Raw genomic sequence first — 6,726 nt, 5'->3', positions numbered from 1 at the left:
GTGCAGGGGTCCTCAAACTTTTTAAACAGGGGGCCAGTTCACTGTCCCTCAGACCGTTGGAGGGCCGGACTATAGTTTTAAAAAAACTACGAACAAATTCCTATGAAGTAAAAAACTTTTTTGAAGTAAAAAAACAAAACGGCAAAAACACCTGCATGTGGCCCGCCGGCCGTAGTTTGAGGACGCCTGCTGTGGCATGTAAGAAGACAGCACTTCACTTAAAAAATATATATGTATGTACTGGGGATTGAGCGTGTAAACCAGGCATATGCCCTGGCCAGGAATCAAATCATGACCTCCTGGTTCATAGGTCGATGCTTAACCACTGAGCCATGCCAGCTGGGCATGCACTTCACTTTTTAAAGATTGGTGAATAATATTCCACTATATGGATATACCACACTTGGTTATCCATTCATCATTTGATGGATGTTTGGGTAATTTCTGCCTCCTGGCTGTTATGAATAATGGTGCTGTGAATATTTATGCACAAGTTTTCATACGGACATATGTTTTCATTTCTCTTGGGTATATGTACATGAGTGGAATAGCTGGGTCAGATGCTAAATCTGTGATTAAGCTTTTGAGGAACTGCCAAACTGTTTCCCCAGGCAGCTGTACCATTTTATATTTATACCAGCAACGCATGAGGGTTCCGATTTCTCCACATCCTTGCCAACACGTGTCTGGGGCTGATGAAAACTTCTGGTTGCCTGCCCCTCCCAGGAAGATACCCTGTCCCTTATGTGAGAGCTGGGAGGAGAAGAAGGCCTGTATTCCTGGCTTCACCTGCCTGGGATGGAGCTTCTGTCATTTTGAGCAGGAAGTGAGGAGGGAGGGAATGACTCATGGTTCAAATGCTACAGACTCTCACTGTTCTTACTACAGTTTACTAGGTTTCCTTGCATAAATATTTCTTTATTTGCTATATGGCCTAAGGACAATTTCCAGAGATTTTAAAAATAATTTTCATGAGGTATGCTTGTTTTGCTGGAGACTGCTGAGCTCCGGATGCTGTCATTTCATTTCAAAAGTGGAAATCTAAATGTTTGTGTTTAAAGTTGCTCAGATTGTGGTCATTTGTTGGACAGCACAGAAAACTATTACGCAGAGAAGCAGAGCTCCATAAGATTTACTTTGAGAAACACTAATGTTGGCTAATCAAGCACTGGAATAAATTAAGAATTAGATTAAGTAGAAAGTGATAATATTTAATGATTAATGGAAAGCATATTGACTGTACCTATTTAAACAGTGAGATATTTTTATGCATGATTTTAAAAGGAAGAGCATATTTTTCTCATTCACCACCACCTTGTGCATACACACACACACACACACACACACATACATACATATACAGGCAAATACATTTTAGGTTAAGTACACTAGTGGATTCCATACTTTTGAGTTTCACTGACCAGTTAATTTACAAAAAAATATTGGGAGACTGTTGTAAGGTTGCCTACTTTTAATATTTTTCATTTAAGAACATTTTTTTTAAAAAAGAGATTATTTTATTGCTTTTGAGAAAGAGAGAAAGGGAGAGAGAGAGAAACATTGATGTGATAGCAAAACATCAATCAGCTGCCTCCTACAAGCCCGACCCAGGCATGTGCCCTGACCAGGAATCTAACTGGCAACCTCCTGGTGCCCCGGACAATGCCCAACCAACTGAACCACACTGGTCAGGGCTAAGGACATCTTTAAAAAACCACCTACAGAAGTCGTCACCATTTCAGATCTGAGAGGCATTTAAGCATCGATAAAGAAAGAAGGTCATAATCTCAGGATTATAAAGGATAATATTTTTTTATTTCTTGACATAGATAATAAATTTTATTCAAATACTATAATTCAGAGATGACATTTGTCAAGCAATCTATATAATTAAAGGGTAATATGCTAATTAGACCAGGTCGACCAGATATCTGCCTTCCTTCCAGACAAAGCCATGGTGGCAGGGGCCAAGGCAGAGGCGGTTAGGGGCAATCAGGCTGGCAGGGGAGGGCAGTTAGGGGTGATCAGGCAGGCAGGCAGGTGAGTGGTTAGGAGCCAGTGGTCCTGGATTGCGAGAGGGATGTCTGACTGACAGTTTAGGCCCAATCCCTGCAGCAGTTGGACATTCCCTGAGGGGTCCCAGATTGGAGAGGATGCAGGCCAGGCTGAGGAACCCCCCACCCCCCAACCCCCGTGCATGAATTTCGTGCACCGGGCCTCTAGTTATGATATAATAAGACTATTGTTTCTCTCAAGGCTTCCCCAGAAATATAATGACTACCCTGTATATTGACTTCAGCCTCCTCTAAACCTAAAGTTCTATTATCAGCAACCTTTATACTCTGATCATAATAAATAGATATTAAGAGGTAATAAGTAATAATCTGTTAAGAATTATTTTCTCAGAAATTTTGTTACTTCAAATGTCAGAAAAATATTTGACAGACAACCAGAAATAATAGAGAATAAATTTTACTGATTAAAATTTTAATTGCACTGGTCTAGCTAAGAATCAAGAATATGCTCAACTTGCCATTTGTCATCTTATAATTAATTAATTAAAAAAGATTTAAAGTATGACTCAAAGTTATTATCTTTGGCAATAACATTCTTGAGAATTAAAAAATTTCCAAAAGTGAGACTAACCCATTACTGAAGAAAAATAATCAAAGCTGTTTTCACTGTTTGAAGGATCATGGAATTTGTCTCATAGGCCAGTGTTTCACACACTGAATACTATTTTAACTATTACTTACTTACAGTTTTAAAAGTTTATTAAAACGTATACAAAGAAAAACTTTTATAATAACTTTATAACAGTGCTGTTAATATACACTTCATATCAAGAGCATACATGGAAGGTATAATGAAGGGTAAGCTTTTTAATTGAGTGTATTTAGCCTCCTAAAATGTCATTTACATCCCTTATTTTACTCCTTTTGTGGTAGACCTCTGTTACAGACTGACCTGAAAATTGGCATTTTGGCACCATCAAAATGTGCAGGCAAACCAAATAAAAAGTGGCAAACTTAATGGGCTCCCTTGTTTTGTCAAGGCACCCCTCCCCCATTTGTACATTTTGGATGAGGCCAAGACTTAATTTCTGTCAATATATAAAAATCAAAATACTGAGTAAATATTTACTTTAACAAAACATTTAATAAACACTTCTCTGAATACATAGCTATCATGGTATACTATATTTACATTTTTTTAATACTCAACTGCTTGATAAAGGAACTTGGAGAAGTAGAGGAATTGAAAACATAAATGTGTACATTGACATTCAGCCATAAGTGGAGATTAAGCAGTTGTGAAATTAACATTTTTCAGGAACACAGCTGTTTTGTAAAGTAAGGAACATTTAAGTTCGTTATTAACATAATTTAGGGCTAAATCCCAGGTTACTTTTCTGTTATCATAATATATCTCTGAGAAATTCTCCCATACTTGAAGAGCAGTACAGCTGCTCTGGGCTTTGTCCAACTTAGGCTAATTTCTCTAAAATCCTTTATATAGCCAAAAGTCTCTGGAGCCTTCTTACTGTGATTAAACACTAGCAAAGGCCTTGCCAAAGCCACTTAGCAAATAATTGGCACGGTAGGTTTCCAGAAACTGAGTGGCCACAGGCAGTCACACAGCAAAGATCAGAATCAAATTCTGTGGAAAATATGTGACTTTTGAAAAAAGGAGTCGGCATGCGTTTCTGGCAGCGTGGAGTCTGTGGTCAAGGCGTCCCTGCACGGTGTTTGCTGGAGGTAAATGGAATGTTTCACTGGTGCCTCCTTTTCCATGTTTAATTCCAGGTCGCTCCCCGAGAGAGTTATTTTTCTCTTCCTTTTTTTCTCTTCACAAGAAAAATCAGGTAATGCACTCATCCCACAAATTATTTGGAAGATGAGGAATAACCGGGGCAAAGCAAAATACATGCCAAAAAAATAACGTGTCTTTTCCCCACCTCTTCCTCACAATATAATGTGCTTTGAAATAAATCATAATTCTGGCCACAAAAGAGTCTCCCCTCTGGACGTAGGGCGGGAAGAAAAGCTTAGATTCCATCAAGCCAAAGGGAGATGTGGTTGATGACATTCCATGCTTCACAGACAGCTCAGAATGGGCCTTTCCTGTAGCTTTCTTCCCGTCTGCGAAGGCCGACTGGCCTTCAAGGCAGCATATTCGGGGCTTGCTCAGCTGTAAGGATTTCTACGGCAGCTTTGAGCTAACAGTGAAATCACCTGGGAATCAGAGCTCTGGGTCAAACCGTGATGGCCAGTCGGTCGGTAGCAAGGTTAACAACCAAGACAGGACGGACCCTAAGCCTGACCGAATCAGAAAGTCTAAATCAATCAGACATGTGTTGAAACTAGCAGTCCTCAGGGTTGCACAAGTTCAAGATTTAAAACCTAAATGATGAGGCAATTACCAGGGAATACACACGGCCAAGTCAGGGACGGGTGGAAGGAAAAGAATGATCTCAGTACATCCTGGTCTGACCCACCAAGCAAGACCAAGAGAGGGTAGTTTTCTTCCATAAATATTTACTAAGAAGTAACAAAGTGTATACTTGGAAAAGGAATACAAAGATAAAGGAAAGATTTTCAGAGCTAAAAATGGTAGCTTGGTCCTAGCCAGTTTGGCTCAGTGGAGAGAGCATCGGCTTGCAGACCCAAGAGTCCCAGGTTTGATTCCGGTCAAGGGCACGTACCTCAGTTGCAGGCTCCTCCCTGACTCGGGCCCTGGACGGGGGCATGCAGGAGGCAACCAATCGATGTGTTTCTCTCGCATCGATATTTCTCTCTGTCTTTTCCTCTCTTCCACTCTCTCTCAAAATCAATGGAAAAATATCCTCGGGTGAGGATTTAAAAAAATTAAAATGGTAGATTGGACATCTGCACCTTCTTTCACTCCCTCCCAAAACCCTGGTGAAACAAGAACAGAGCAATTTTTGTCTTTTAAAGACACAAACCTGTAAGAATAGGCTAACAGAAGAAAAGAAAAAGCAACGTTTTTGAAACTGGAAAGCTGGTGAATGAGTGGTGAATGACTTAGAATGGTAAGCAGTAAGTGAAGAAGGCTACAGAATTCCCCCAAAACTTATGATTCAGAGGCATTAGATGCTTTCGGAAGTGGAGATGAAGATGTGGCTAAAACTAGACTGAAGGTGACTTGACGTTGGGTGGTGAACACACAATATAATATACAGATGATGTGTTATAGAATTGTACACTTGAAACATATATAATTTTATTAACCAATGTTTATTAACCCCAATAAATTCAATAAAATTTTTTTTAAATAAATTTTTTAAATCACTAATTTGTAACCTCCCATAAATTAGTGGCTCTATGGAATGAACATCAATAACTATGAACATCATAGAAAGAGAGACAACCAGAAAATTGCCTCCTCATGAAAAAACATGCCACCACCTAGGATTTAATACACATGGAGCAAAAACTAACAGAACTACAAGAAGAAAGAGAAGTCTACAATCATAATTCAAGATTTTAGCACCCTTCTTTAAATAATCAACAGAACAAGTGGAGAGAAAATCAGTAAGTAGATAGAAGACACTATATATGTAGAACATATGTTGTTCTATATGTAGAATAACTCTGCTGATCAACATGATCTAATAGACATGTATAAGCTAACTCACTCCAAACTGTAGAATATATCCTTTCTAAACATGCAAATTTCTCTAATATAGACCAGTTTTGGGTCATAAAAATAAGTCTCAATAACTTTAAAAATAAATTTCAAACAAAAACTTTAAAGAATATTTTTTCTGACTAAATGGAATTAAATTAGAAACTGATAATACTAAGATATCAAAAAAAAAAAGACCTCCAAATGTTTGGAAATTATAAATCATACTCCATTAAAGAATACTATAAATAACTAGAAAACTGTGGCAATATTTTGAACTAGAATATAATGAAAATGCAATATGTCATAATCTGTGTGATGCAGCTAAAGTGATGTTTAGAGGGAATGCATACTTCTAGTAGCCTTAAATACTTACATTATAAAAGAAAGAAAGTGTAAAATCAATTATCTAAATTTCTACCTTAAGAAGTTAGAAAAAGCCCTGGCTGGTGTGGCTCAGTTAGTTGGAGCATCGTCTCATACACCAAAAGGTGGTGGGTTCAATTCTAAGTCAGGCACAAACCCAGGTTTCCGGTTATATCCTCGGATGGGGCTCATGTGGGAGGCAACCAACCCATGTTTCTCTCTCACATCTCTCTCTCTCTCTCTTTCTCTCTCTCTCTCTCTCAAATCAATAAAAAGATTTAAAAATTTTTAAAAGTTAGGAGAACATCACTTCTCAGCCTTTTGACTACAATCAAGTGTAGTATCTGTTCTTATCAGTTTAATATCTGATACATCCTCTATCTGAGGACATTATATTAAACATATTTTTGGAATAGGGAGATGGAATAGGAGCTTGCTCCATCCACTCCACGCATTGACCTGGCATTGCAGTACCCCCAGGAACGGTGCACACACACAAAAATAAATAAATAAAATAAAAATAAAAAGTTAGGAGAACAAAGAAAATTAAATTCAAAGCAAGTAGGAGGAAGGAAATTAAAAAGGTAAATGTAATAGCTAATGAAACAAAATACAGACAAGCAATAGAGAACGTGAGCAAAGCCAAGGTTTATTCTTTGAAAAGATTTATAAAATTAATTATATCCTAGCAAGACCAGCCCAAAAATTTTT

At 38.0% G+C, this 6,726-nt stretch overlaps 1 non-coding gene across 1 annotated transcript; it reads left to right on the top strand.

The window, feature by feature from the left end:
• Nucleotides 1-6,320: 6,320 nt before the first annotated feature.
• Nucleotides 6,321-6,511, top strand: LOC114234876 (U2 spliceosomal RNA). The gene has a single exon (XR_008556481.1). It is a non-coding gene; the product is annotated as a U2 spliceosomal RNA (small nuclear RNA).
• Nucleotides 6,512-6,726: the final 215 nt, after the last annotated feature.

This window comes from Eptesicus fuscus, chromosome 6, assembly GCF_027574615.1.
Source record: "Eptesicus fuscus isolate TK198812 chromosome 6, DD_ASM_mEF_20220401, whole genome shotgun sequence".
Classification (NCBI taxonomy): Eukaryota; Metazoa; Chordata; class Mammalia; order Chiroptera; family Vespertilionidae; genus Eptesicus; species Eptesicus fuscus.
The sequence above is the reverse complement of the archived record's forward strand: the minus strand, read 5'-3'. Positions and strand labels throughout refer to the sequence as shown.